Below are 15,008 nucleotides of genomic sequence, written 5' to 3'. Positions count from 1 at the left end.
GTCACCTACCTAGTAGACATGGAGTCCCCCCGGAACCCCCTCAGGGTCCTGCACGCCAACCGGCTCAAGCCCCACTTTGTCCGCACCGAACTGAGCCTGTTGTTGGCTACCGATGACGGTGCAGAGGACGACTCCGAGCCTCTACCAGACCTCTTGGGCACCTCCGAGAAAGATGGCTCCGTCGAGGGAGTCTCCCTCTCTCCCGCGCTGACACCCAAAGAGCGCCAGGACTGCCAGAAACTGCTGGGTCAATTTGCGATCTTATTTTCCCTCACCCCCGGAGTCACCCAGTGGTGTGTTCACGACGTCGACACCGGGGACAGTCCGCCCGTGCGGCACCGAGCCTACCGAGTCTCCGACCGAGTCCGGGCCTGCATCCAAGCCGAAGTTTCCAAGATGCTAGCCCTAGGAGTAGTCGAGCCCTCAGACAGTCCATGGGCCAGTCCCGTCGTCCTGGTCCCTAAGGCCGCCGCCCCTGGGGTGCCCCCGGAGCTGCGGTTCTGTGTCGACTACCGGGGACTGAATGCCGTCACCAGGACCGACGCCCATCCCATTCCCCGAGCGGATGAACTGATCGATCGCCTGGGGGCCGCCAGGTACCTCAGCACCTTCGACCTCACGGCTGGATACTGGCAAATCGGCCTCACGCCAGGGGCCCAAGAACGATCCGCTTTCTCGACCCCCGATGGCCACTTCCACTTCAACGTGATGCCCTTCGGCATGAAGAATGCTCCGACCACCTTCCAGAGACTAGTGAATCGGGTGCTGGCAGGACTGGAAGAGTTCAGCGCCGCCTATCTGGACGATATTGCGGTGTACAGCCTCTGTTGGGACGAGCACCTGACCCACCTCTGGAAGGTCCTGTCGGCCCTCCAACGGGCCGGACTAACAATAAAAGCCAGCAAGTGCCAGATCGGTCAAGGGTCCGTGACCTATCTGGGACACCAAGTGGGGAGCGGCCAAGTGGCTCCCCTTCAACCCAAGATCGACGCCATCCAGGCCTGGGAGCCCCCCGTCACCCAGACTGCCGTCCGAGCCTTCCTGGGGCTCACTGGATACTATCGGCGGTTCATCAAGGACTATGGGAGCATTGTGGGGCCCCTCACAGAACTAACCTCCAAGAGACTACCCCCGAAGGTGCACTGGACCCCCGAGTGCCAAGTAGCCTTTGAGACACTAAAGACTGCCATGTGCACCGCCCCGGTGCTCCAGGCCCCCGACTACAGCCGAGAGTTCATCGTCCAAACTGACGCCTCGGAAAACGGCATTGGGGCCGTACTGTCCCAAATGAACTCTGACGGAGTTGACCTTCCTGTGGCCTTCATCAGCCGGCACCTGCTGGCCCGAGAACAACGATGGAGCACCATCGAGAGGGAAGCATTCGCCGTCGTATGGGCCCTAAAGAAGCTCCGGCCCTACCTCTTCGGCACCCACTTCCGAGTACAGACCGACCACCGGCCCCTGCGGTGGTTGATGCAGATGCGGGGCGAGAACCCGAAGTTGCTACGTTGGTCCATCTCCCTCCAAGGGATGAACTTCACCGTGGAGCATCGCCCTGGCAACGACCACGCCAACGCTGACGGCCTCTCCAGATTCTTCCGCCTTGGCGAGGAGAATCCCCAAGAAGATGGGTGACTCTCCCCTGCCTTCAGCTGGGGGGGACGTGTGTTGGACCCGGCCTCGTGGCGTGGTCCTACCCCTCCCGCATGGCGGGCCCCGTACGACATCGGCCCTCCATCCAGCCCGGGTCGGCCTCGGGCACACCTCTGCACGCCCTCCAAACCACCAGATCCGCCACCCGGCGGCCCACAACCACTGACACGGCACCCTCGGGCCGCCCCAGCATTACCGGTCCGGTGCCCACACCGGACCCTCATTCCAGGCCCGACGCCATCTTGGGCCCAGCACATCACAGACACGTGGTCCCGGACCAGCCGCGGCCACGGCCCCAGCGAGCCCGCCATCGAGGCACCAAGAACCCTCCGGGTGGTAGAGTGGCCACTCCACCAGAGAAAAGTCGAGGGGAGTTTCGATGGCTCTCCAACCATCCCCGAATGCCTGGTTTCGATCACCCTCCGGCCTCCCTGGGCTCTGGCTCCACCCCCCTGCTGGGTGTCTGGACACCATCATCCCGGCCCCTCTGACCCCCAGGCGAGAGGGCCCGGACATCAAAGGACTCCAGACCTATATCTGGGCCAGCCCCGGAGTAGGACGGGAGTTGTATCCCGGAGTCGAGAAGCCCTGCTGACGCTGTCGCGGCTGACCCTGAGACGAACTCCCCTTGCTGTTCTACCTGGAACCTGCTGGCGCTGCCGCGGTCCATCTTCGCTGTAACCTCTTTGGGACCTGCTGGCGCTGCCGCGGTCCATCTTTGCTGTGACTATCTTGGAGCCTGCTGGCACTGCCGCGGTCCACACTCGCTGAACCATCTTGGAACCTGCTGGCGCTGCCGCGGTCCATCATCGCTGTAACCACCTTGGAGCCTGCTGGCGCTGCCGCGGTCCACACTCGCTGAACCACCTTGGAACCTGCTGGCGCTGCCGCGGTCCACACTCGCTGAACCCTCTTGGAACCTGCTGGCGCTGCCGCGGTCCACACTCGCTGAACCATCTTGGAGCCTGCTGGCGCTGCCGTGGCCCAACCTCCCGGAGCTCCCCAGCTCGAGGATTGAGAGCTGTGCGTAGAGTCTCCTTGCAACCGACCATCTATAAGACTGTCCCGCTACCTTGCCCCTTTGTCACGAGACTCTCCAGATCTCGGGATCTGCTGTATATATTGAAATGATACTTATTGCCAGATAAAGATTGAAAACTCTATCTACGTGTGGTGTATATTTGTAGGGGTGTGGTTACTCTGCTGTACGATTGTAGGAGAGGGCCCTCCAGTCGGAGGCCTCCCGACATCGCTCGGTCCCTTCTCTGAAGGAGGGGTAGACCTAGGGGTGGTCAGTCAGACTCCTTCTGCCTCCCCCGGGTTCGCCTTTCTAACAGTCAGTAATACTGACGTATCTGTAACTCCTTGCGCCATGATGCGTCATACTGTAAATATGACGCATCATTGGTCTCGCAAGGAGGGCGCAGGGAAAAGTGACGCATCGCTGTTTTCACGCAGCGATGCGTCACTTTTCATAAATGAGGCCCCTTGTTTTACAACCCCTTTCAGTGCTTTACACGGCATAATTAGCCCTTTGTTTGCCTCATAATTTTGTCATCTCTGCTGCGTAATTTGCGCTTCCTCTATTAGTAATTCCAGACCATGTATCCTCCCCACCTCACCCCCCGCTGGTGCACAGCAGACCCTGGGGCCTTGTAAGCCCACAGTTACAAGAGCCGACAAGTTGCTTTCTCAGTCACTCCGTCATGCTGCTGTCAGTCATCCTTTTAACGTTTGTGCTGTCATTGCTTTGAAACCTTGTGGTGTTGCCGGGCTGATGCGAACAGGTTGCCTCACTCTAATCCTTATCAGTACCACGCACTCCCACCCCACGGCTTCCTGCACACCCTGTACTTTAATTTTGTTATTTGACAGCTATAGTTGTTTTATTTGTGCCTTCCCTCTTTTTACTGCTCTAAAGCGAGCAGAGCTGCTGGTGGTTTCCTTTGCCCCCACATATAGAAAGCTGTGGTCTTGTAATGCTTCTGCCCTGGCGTGCCAGCCAGCAATGCAATAGGTCTCGCGTTTGCGAGAGTTTAAGCTATTGGCATAGTAAATGGCAATGCCTTTTATTTATGTTTTAAAAATCAACACACAAATAAATGCATTGTCATTTACAATGCCAATAGCTCAAACGTATCTAATGCGAGACCTATTGCATTGCAAATGCTTGTTATATGAAGGTGAGAATATATTGCTCTTCCTTAGTAACTCAGCCCCAGAGACGTTGAAAAAGAGGGGTGCCGTGGTGTTGTCGGTCAGATAGAGATTCCTGGCACAGGCCATAAAGGCCGGCTTACTGCAGCTGAAAAAGCTTCCGGTCACACAGAGTGAAAAAGAAAAATATTACACACAGTTAAAAAATCTGTCACTATGAACAGCGGATGGTCTGTACAACAGAGTGAAAATGGTGAACTGGGTTGAGAGACAAGGGTGGATCAACATGGGTGAACTACATATTCCCTTTTCCACATCTGCTGGGAATTAGTATGGGTCTTTGGTTACTTTTTAATGCTGTACCAGTACTCTTTTTAAATGTTCAATTACCCCCTAAGGGCCACAGAATAACGAGGCAATGAAGAGGAATACTACTGCTATCTAGTTAATAATGTGTACCCTTCCTGCCCAAATAAAGCAGACTTATTCAGCTACACCTTATCTTAATTAAATATCTTCACTTGCTGGAGTGCCTTATGTCTCTGGAGACCTGTGGACTTATTCATGTTGCTGATCTCTCCCTGTTTTTTTTTTTTAATAAAGGGGAATATATATATGTTACCTACTGGCGGTTGCCAGTAGGTAGTTATAGTTAGGACCGTGTTTCTATTCAAAAAGCATTTTTTCTTTTCCCAATAACTTTGGCGCCAGTTGACAAATCTTTGCGAAATTTTCAAAACTAGTGGCCCACTCCGGTCAGCTCCTATCTTGAACATTTTGGGGTAATTCGGCAAGCGGGGGCTGAGAAAAAAGGGTGGTCCCACAACGTGTTTTCTTCATGTTAATTCCCATAGGAAACTTTAGACACGGCTACATCCCGAACTGCTGAACGGAATTACACCAAATTTGGCAAAAAGGTAGCCCTTGGTTCAGAAAGAACTCTGTGTTAAATGGTGTAAATCCGTTCGGTAGTTGCTTGAAAATCAAAAAATATAAATATCGATATATATAACGGCGCAATGGATCCGCGCATCCTGCCGATCACTAGCTGCATTCTAATTGGCTGTCAACACTCCAAACCAGGAAGTGTTGGAAGCCATCTTGTGCCTTGGTAACCGAGGCACAAGAAAACATAAAAACAAAGTGGTAAAACAAAAAAAGAGGGCAGGGTAGAAACACCCTGACCCCCTAGGCCTGCTCAGGGCCAAAAAAAGCATGCTTTTTTTTTTGTAAATCGGCAAAATCCACGGATCCGGACAAGAAAAAATAAATAAAAAATGAAGTGCCGGCTCCTGCGCTTCGTTATTATTTAGACCCATGATGCGCCAGGTCCCGGGGGCAGTGAATAAAAAGTGTGGGGGTCCCAATCCCCCCCACACTGCCCCAGGGACCGCCACCTCCCTGGTGCAAGATAATTGAGTTGCGGGGGGTGGCAACCCCCCGCAGCCCCGGGAACTGCCACCCCCGGGGCTTCTTTTTTAATCTAGGGGGGGCCATGGAGGCCCCCCCTAGATTAAAAAAGAAGCCCCGGGGACCGCCACCCCAGGGACTTAAAAAAAATATTTGCAGGGGTAGATGGCCCCCCCCGCAGCCCCAGGGACCGCTACCCCCGGGGCTTCTATTTAAAAAACAAAAACAACCTGTGTGGGGGGGCTCAAGCCCCCCACACACCCCGGGGACCGCCACCTCCCCGGGGCACTAATTATTCAAATTCGGGGGTCCGTAACGGACCACCGGGGACCACCACCCCCCAGGGCTGTGCAGACGCTGGGCCCCCCTCCTGGAGCCAGTGATGGCCCTTGGGACCGCCACCCCCCAGGGCTGGCTCCTTAAGTGTCCCGGGGTGCCCACCCCCGGGACACTGCAGATTGCTATGGCAGGGCGGGAGCCGTGCTGCTCCCGCCCTGTCATAGCAAACTTGGTTTGGGTTTTGGAAGAGAGAGCAGGAAACCTGATCTCTCTTCCAAAATCCTAACCAGATTGCTTTTCCACACTGATAGCTGCATGTCAGCAGCTCCCCATGTGGAAAAGCAATGCCAGCTCCCACATGATGCGGGGAGCCGGCAGGGACCGTGGGGGAATTGGGGCTCCCCCCACGGTCCCCAACGAGGTGGACAGGCCCCGGGTGATGGGGTACCCGGGGCCAGAAGTTGCCAAGGAGGGGGGCCGTGTGGCCCCCCTCCCCAATTATAATTTTTTTTTTTAAATCACACAAAGTCCGGCCCCGGGGAAGGGGTCCCCGGGGCCATAAATGGCCCAAGAAGGGGGGCCACGCAGGACCCCTCCATAATAATAGAAAAAAAGAATTTGGCCATGCCCCGGGGGATGGGGTCCCCGGGGCCCGGATTGGCCACGGGAGGGGGGCCCACGCGGCCCCCTTGCTGTTAATATATATATATATTTTTTTTTTAATGGGGGTCAGGCCCTGGGGGATGGGGTCCCCAGGGTCCAAAAAAAGTAAAAAGAAGGGGGGGCACACAGCCCCCCTTCCAAAAAAAGAAAATTAAAAAAATCTCGGGATCGTGCCGGAGGCTCCGCCCCCTCCCAGCAACACTCTGCAAACGGCCCCCTGGCGCATTGTAAGATGGGGAAGTAATTCCCTTTGAATACTGGGGGTCCCTGGGGGCCAACTAGCCCACCAGGTACCTCCAGTAAGCGCCAGGGAGCTGCATTGCTGAGAGGTGTTCAGAGGCCATGCCCCTTTTTACACCTCTCTGCAACGCAGCTCTGTGGTGCTTACTGGAGGTACCTGGTGGGCTAGTTGGACCCCAGGGACCCTCAGGATTCAAGGGGACTTAATCCCCCAACTTAAAATGCACCACGGGCGTGTTTGCACAGTGGTGAAGGGAGGGGGCAGGGCCTGAGGTGACATGTGTACAAACACGCCCTGTGGTGCATTTTTCAAGTTGAGGAATGAATTCCCCTTCAATTCTCAGGGCACCTGGGGGCCAACTAGCCCATCAGGTACCTCCAAAAAGTGCCCAAGGCCGGTATTGCAGAGAGGTGGTCCAAGCCACCTCTCAGGGAGGGGGTAGGGCCTAAGGTGACATGTGTGCAAACATGCCCTGTGGCCGGTTTAAGTTGGGGAATTAATTCCCCTTCAATCCTGAGGGCTCCTGGGGCCAACTAGCCCATCAGGTACCTCCAAAAAGTTCCAGAGGCCTGCGTTGCAGAGAGGTGGTCCAGGCCACACCCCTTTTTTACACCTCTCTGCAATGCAGCTCTGTGGCCCTTACTGGAGGTACCTGGTGGACTGGTTGGACCTCAGGGACCCTCAGGATTCAAGGGGACTTAATCCCCCAACTTAAAATGCGCCATGGGACGTGTTTGCACAGTGGTAAAGGGAGGGGGCGGGCCTAAGGTGATGTGTGCAAACACGCCCTGTGTCGCGTTTAAGTTGGGGAATTAATTCCCCTAAAATCCTGAGGGCCCCTGGGGGCCAACTAGCCCACCAGGTACCTCCAGTAACTTGCAGAGACCTGCGTTGCAAAGAGGTGGTCCAGGCCACACATCTTTTTACACCTCTCTGCAACGCAGCTCTGTGGCGCTTACTGGAGGTACCTGGTGGGCTAGTTGGACCCCAGGGACCCTCAAGATTCAAGGGGACTTAATCCCCCAACTTAAAATGCGCCACGGAAGCGTTTGCACAGTGGTGAAGGGAGGGGGCAGGGCCTTTCTGCACCTCTGCCTTAAGAGGTAGTTTTAATGCCCTAGCCCTATTATGTACTAGGGCCTTACAGAGGAGGTCATGCTAATCACAGGGGTACTCCAACGCATAGTGTTCCCTAGTGTATGTAGGTGTTTTCACTGTATTTGATAAGATCACAAAACATGCGATAAGGCACGTTAGCAGCAGGAAACTAACCCCTGCTCTGACCTGGTGTAAAGTCGGACCACAGCCTGCACCACAGCCTGCACCACGAACGGGAGCCCAACCCAGAGCCACACCTGAAGAACAACAGATGCCATGGAGCCACTCATTATGCAGCCTGGACACCCAAGAGGGCCACAACACCCACCGCCACCACCCCATAACCCCCCCGGACAAAGACATGCCACATCAACTACACAGAATCATGTACCAATCATTCCGCCTGATGACGCACAATCACATCTGGTTACATGCAAGTGCCGACACAAAAATGAACATCACACATTCACCTTTGAAGCAACAAATTAAAATGTATTAAAATAAACAGAACAGAAATGAAGACACATGGCAGCACCCCTCGGGACACTCTGTAGGTCACAGCCTGCAAGACAAAAACCATGATGAGAACGTGTGTCCTGCACACATCAAGGGACAGAGAGAGAGCGAAGGAGAGAGAGTGAGAGGGAGAGAGAGTGAGAGAGAGAGAGGGGGGAGAGGGGAGGAGAAAGAGAGATAGATGGACAGAGAGGGGGAAAGAGAGAGCTAGCGGACAGAGAGAGGGAGAGAGAGAGATAGATGGACAGAGAGGGTGAGAGAGAGATAGACGGACAGAGAGGGGGAGAGAGGTAGACGGACAGAGAGGTGGAGAGAGACACAGAGAAAAGAAGAGAGGGACAGGGAGAAAGAGGGCCGACACTGCGCACCCAGGCCACACTGCTCAACTGCTGCCACCGGTGTGTCTCCAACCACGTGCCGGTAAGTAGCACAGTTCACCAGGTGCAACACATCTGAGACAGACCTGTCAACTGAAACAGAGTCCAGATACCTGAATGGCAAAGTACATACAATTGCACACGACATCATAGCCTGTCCGCCCCTGCGTACCGAGGCAGCTGCACCCCAGCCCCTGCGCACCCAGGCAGCTGCATCTCAGCCCCTCCCGTGGTCCAGTGGTGCATGCCCACCCCTGCGCACCCAGGGTATCACTGCTCACCTGCCGCCATTGGCATGTAGAAATGAAGGCTCACCACGTGCCGATGCAAGCCCGGGTCCCGTGGGCATGGTACCCTCCACATCATGCAGCTCTGCTCCGCGGGCCCCCAGGTCTCACATTTGGTGCTGGGTCTTGATTTCTCCATGGCAGAGGACACCAGTGCACCCCACATCATCGCAGGCTGCACACCCGCTCAGCCTCATGGGTGCCACTAACTCTGTGATCCAGGAGGCGACGCCACGTGGCGGTAGGCCGACGCTGCACGCTGGCTCAGGCCTACACTGCGGTCCAGCAGGGCACACAAAACCTGAGCCGTCTGGACCACTGGGACGGGGCATCATCGCAGGCTGCACACCCGCTCAGCACTTAAGGTGCCCCTACCTCACTGCACCGAAAGTCTCCATCCTGTGGCGGTGTGCCTGTGCCGGCCGCAGTGTATCTGGTACCACCAAGTCTGTGCCCACTAGTCATGGACTCTCTACGATTGAGTATCGTGGTGCGGACAACATCATGTCACCTCCAGGCCTGCGGAATGTGATGTCACAGGCCCCTGGGCCCCCATGCCTACATGTACACCACACGGATACACCCCGAGAGAGGTTCGAAATGGCATTGTGCACGTGCGCCCGGCCCTTTTTATGTGCTGTGACTTGTGTGCTGGATGGGTGTGGTGTGGGTGTAAACCAGCCGTGAGGGAGTGGCTGTGGCATGCTGACAACTAGACCTGACAACAGCAGATCACTACAGGGAAGACCTGGCACACGTAGCGTTGTTATCCCCCCAGAGCGTAAGCATAGTGGGCTGGCCTGGCGTAACAGTTTGAACAATGGCTCTGAGTGTGGTTCCGTATGGGTCTGGACAAGGAAGGAACTAATGCGTGTGTCCCTGTTGTCGCATCAGCGCCACCCGGACAACATTCGGCAATGTGTCACCCTGTGACCCAAGTCCAACGACATGAGCCACATGGACGTAGGGGGAATTCACTGACACTACATTCATCAATACTACCACACATGAAAGACCATAGACACAACACATCTGTGTGAGTCGGCATGTTTAATGCACATTCAGTGGAGTGTTGCATCTGGAGCAGCACAGGGCCAAGCAAACCCCAAATGACGATGTTGGCCAGTGGAGGGCCAGCCAGAGTTCTTCAGGGAATGACAAGTCCAAAGGACGAGGAAGAGTTCAGCCCACAGTCTGATTGCTGTGTCATTGGCGATCAAACACAATAAGGCAGTCCATTGCGAGGTCTAGGGTGAGTGTTGCAGAGTTTATCGGGGAACAGTGGAAGGTGATGATGCAGAGGACAGAACCAATCTGAAACCGGCCATATGGCGGAGATGAATGCTACTGCGTCCTTCTTACCACCATGGCGCTTTCATCCGCCTCTTCGTCTTCTGCTGTACCATGTGGCTCAGGTGTGGGTGGTGCTGGCCTTTCTCCAGCACTGTCTGGCAGTGACACCTCAGGGGCCGGAGGTGGAATGTCTGCCGCACTGTGTGGCACTGACATTTCAGGGTGCGGAGATGTTGATGTAGTGGTACCAGCAGCATGCAGCAATTCCATGAGGATGGTTTTGAGGTCTTTGAGGAACCCAGCTACCACTCGCTGGTGTGCAGCTGTGGCAGCCGCTCTTCCCGCATTGGCCGGCTCGATGGTCTCCATCAGCCTCCGCATGTTTGCCACCTCCCGGCAGAGCTCAATGGAGCCACTCCGACTAGTCAGTCGTTCTTGTCTCGGAGTCAGGACTCTGGCGATGTCAGCCATGGTTCATTGGAGAGCATGGAGCGGACTGTGGGTGGCAGTTAGGGACTGTGAGTGGTCCCTGATGGGACTTAGACACCCACGTATGGCCTCTAGTTTGTCTGCCATGCGGTCGAAGCCCACCCACCTCTGTTCAGCCAGCTGCTCCTGGCATCCCAACACACGGCATTGGAAGGCCATGTGTTCTTCGTTGGGGTCCTGGGAGGCAGCTGTGGTGGTGGGTGCTGCCTGCTGTGTGGTCTTTGCAGGGGGTGGGGTGTCCTTGTTGCAGCCGGGCTGCCCTGCTCCTGAAGGTGGGTTGACGGAGCTGTCAATGAACTCTTGAGGGCTTCGGGTCGAAGCTGTGGTGGACCTCTTCGTCATCAGAGAAGAGAGGGTCTGGCTGCTCTGCAGGAGGTGTTGATTGTCCCTCTACAATGTTAAGGGGAGATGCAGTTTAACAATGTTTTCACATGTGTGTTGTCACATTGTACATGTTTACATACATACTGCATGACGGTACATCATGGCTGTTTGGGAGGAGCTGTCTATTTGATGGGGGACAGTGGACATTTCGACAACAGACGTGTGTGTGTTCGTACTTGTGGATTGTCGTCTCACATTTACCTGCAATGCCACTTGTGCTTGGCCAGTGTTTTCACCCAGTTGGCACCAGTTGTGTCCTGTGTTCTGTTGTGGACCTGTTGCGGTTTGTGCCACATTGTCGTCAGTGTTGCTGTGCTCTGCATGTTATGTGTATGTGCTGCATTTCGGGGGTGGCCCCTGCTGCTCTGTTTTGTTGACCCTTATCCCTTTCCTGCGATGTGCCTTTGCCTATTGATGTAGACATGTCATACTTGGGTACATTGGTATCTTGGTGGGTGTTGGGGGTCTGGAGTATGGTTTGTCCATAGATGTGCTCTACTTAATTGTGCATGGGTGCCATTGTGACCATCTCCCCCCATCCCCCAAGTCCCTGGTCGTTACTCACCCTCTTGCTGTTGTGTCCGGTCTTTTGAGCAATGTCAGGTCCCCCGACTCCAGTCACCGTCTCCCCACTTATGACTGTGGACACCATTTCCTCCATGTCGTTCAGCTCCTCCTGTGGCGCAGGACTCCCACCTCCAGTCTACATTGCTGCCTTCCGGTTGTTGGCGAGTTTCAGCTTGGTTTTGCTTTGACGTCATTCCAGTACCTCTTGATCTCTTCAGTTGTCCTCATCAGCAATCCCACTGCATTCACCTTGTCCACGATGGAATGCCATAGTCCATTTTTTGTTGCCAATGACACAGTGGAGGTGACGAACAGTTGTTGATGGTGTTCGACCACCTCTGTCATCAGGATCCTGTTTTCCTACGGACTGAAGCGCTTCTTCCTACACTTCTTCACCTTGGCCTTCCCTGACCCTGGGGTCCCAGGCAGGTCCTCCGGGGGTGTGTGGGGTTCTGGTTCTCCTCCGTCCTTGCTCCGGCAACGTCCATTGTGCTTTGCTGTTATTTGGCATTGTTTGTATGTTTTTTTCTACTTTTATGGTGATTTTTCCCACCTGGCGCGTGTAATTTGCAGGCCTTTAGCTGGTTTTGGCTGATTTCAGTATCGCGATTGGCCTCATTGCAGATTTTTTTGCGTTTCGCATTTTTGCGGCGTTGATTTTAACGAGGTCAGTCGACACGTTATCTGGAGACTATTGCATGGTACCGCCGTGTTGAGAATGCTTGGTTAACACAACGTAATTTTCCCACGATGTTGGAAGTTGCGTTAATTAACTTTTGCAATGGTTATCACACCTTCTTGAGAATATGCCCCCTTGAGTTTCAAGTTCTACACTGAGGGCCTCATTTACAACATCTTTGCAGAGGACAGCACCGCAAGGCTTCTTGCTGCCCTGCATCAAAAGGAAAGGGCAGGAATGAAAAACAGAGCATTCCTGTCCTTTCTGCTTGCGCTGGTCCACAAATTAGTGCCTAGTGCCAACAATGAATGGAATGCAGAGCAAATCAAACATTCACGCCCCCAGTCAAGGGATCTGGATTAAATCCATCGTTCTTTTGGTCATCATGCCACTCCAGTTTAGACCCAGCCATATGCAAATCAGTCTTGACCCTGTGTCTCATGGGAACAATCCAGACTGAACTGCCAAGCCAGCACCTCCCTGGCCTGGAAACTGGTTACGGGGCATCACCCCTCATCAGGCAGGCTAGCTTGAATCCAGCGGCACAGTGAGCCCTGACCCACATCTGGGCATACCTGGCACACTTAGGGCAGGAAAGCAAAAGACGCACAGATGATGGACCGAATGCAGAGCAAATCAAACATTCACCCCCACTCAAGAAATCTGGGTTAAATCAATTGTTCTTTTGCTCATCATGCCACCCCAGTTTAGACCCAGACATTTGCAAATCAGTCCTGACCCTGTGCCTCATGGGAACAGTCCAGCCTGAACTGCTAAGCCAGGTCCTCCCTGGACCAGAAACAAGCAGACTGTGACCGGTTTTGTGGCATCACCTCTCATCAGCCAGGTTAGCTTATTCCACGGACTTGCCGCTCTCAGGTAGAACAAGTCTGGAGTGTGATCTTAGATTATATAACGCATTGGTCATACAAGCTTCATGGTCCTGCATCACATCAAATCGATCGTGTTCCGGTGGAGAAGAGGTGCATCATGGAATTTGTGGTTCAAATCTCTTACGTTTTTGTCTCTGAGTGGCCCTGATGTCTGTCATCATATATGGAGTTTGTTTATTAGTTATCTGATCATGAGTTGGCACTGGTGTCAATCAGTCTCTGGAGATATGGTGGCAAATTTGAGCGACCTACTGCAGCATGGTTCACGAACATTGTCATATTGCAGTCTCAAAATTGAAGGTTGGGACACGCGACCACTTCCAACATGTCTGCCTCGACAGCCCGCAGGGCCGAAATACCTGCCTTTACAAACTGACTCCATCAGCTGCCTGTGGGTGCCTGTGGGTGCCTGTGGGTGCCACGGGTGCAACAGCTCTGTTCGCGGATAAACACCTGACTGTCTCGGGTCACATGTATACTGTCTGACCCACAGGAGAGGATGTGGTCCGTCGGCTAGACTGCCGACTTTGGTGCTGGAGACCAGGGTTCGAGCCTCGGCATCGCGTCCACATCCTGTATTTCTGGGCAAATCACTTAATCTACCAGTGCCTGAATGTGTAATGTATATACAGTGATCATGTAAAGCGCTGCAATACCTTCGGGTCGAGTTCGCGCTATATAAATATGCAAACAAAAAACAGGTGCCTGGGAATGTTTATCAGGTCTCAGCAGGGGCTGCAGTCACCTGCCTCCCCCTGCTGATCTCTGAACATCTTACTTCACATGTGCCCCCCTTTTTGTGTACTCCACACCACAGAGCACGATGCACACAGGAATAATAGGGTAAATTATTCACCCGGAAGCCTAGAGCCTTCAAAGTATCAACAGAGCACAAGTATTTCAGAGTGAAGAACCCTCAATAAAACGTTACCCCTACCCAGAAGAATCACAGGGTCCTTAGGGCCCTTTACTTGACACCACCCCAAACTCCTCACTTCAAACGTACAGAGTACTGATACTCTGCCTCCCACCCCAGTACCATATACCACTGTACCCTGAAAACATGCTTACCTATAGTGCTTTAAATGAGCCGGTATTCTCGGGTACTGAGTGCCTGCACTTTTATGATTTTAAAGAGTCTTCTCACAAGGGGGTTAATGGGAGAGTGCCTGCAATACTCAGTGGCAAACTGGTGCTCTGTGATAGTGGGTACCTGCACGTGCATACTTCTATTTCGAGCACGGTTTATAGCCTTAAACATCCCAGGGCACTGCCGCGAGACCGACCCCCACCTCCTGGTCTGTGCTTCGGTAAGAACGTTTATTTTTTAAATGTTTGTTAATGGTAATCTTTTAATATTTATTTACAAAGATAAATTAAGGTCACTAAGATGAAGGGACAGTTTGCAAGGGTGGTAGGGGTTTAGGGAGAGTGTTTTATTTTGCAGGGATTATAAACGTTTTGAAAAATAGTTTAATTAAAAAATATAAATGTTTAAATGTTTCAACAATGTCCACTAGGTACGGAAAGTGGTGAATTTAGGTGGTTTAGGTGGGAGAAGTGTATTGATACTCATGTAGTTAATGTAATGAAGGCGTATGAATTTGTGGATTTTTTTTAAACAAATATATATATTTTTAATTTTACAATTAGATATAATTTTATTACATTTTCAACATTAACTTTGTGGGACAGGATGCAGGGGAAATAGGGGGATTGGGTGGGGGAGTGTATTACTACTCAGGCATTATTTTATTGCTCGAGTGTTAATTGGAAGGTAATTATAAAAAAAGTATTTTTATATTAATATTTTATTTTTACATTTATTAAATAAAGGGCACTAGGGCTTGCAAGGAAAATAGCGGTTTTGGGTGGTGGATTGTAGTGATACTTTGGTATTAATTTAAATACCTAAATATTAATTATTCATTATTCATTATTTTAAAATAATTATTTATAAAAAATATACTCAAAGTACACTAAAAAAATAAAAAAATTAAAAAGTATCTATGTTGTTTTACA

This window comes from Lissotriton helveticus, chromosome 5_1, assembly GCF_964261635.1.
Source record: "Lissotriton helveticus chromosome 5_1, aLisHel1.1, whole genome shotgun sequence".
Lineage (NCBI taxonomy): Eukaryota > Metazoa > Chordata > Amphibia > Caudata > Salamandridae > Lissotriton > Lissotriton helveticus.
The sequence above is the reverse complement of the archived record's forward strand: the minus strand, read 5'-3'. Positions refer to the sequence as shown.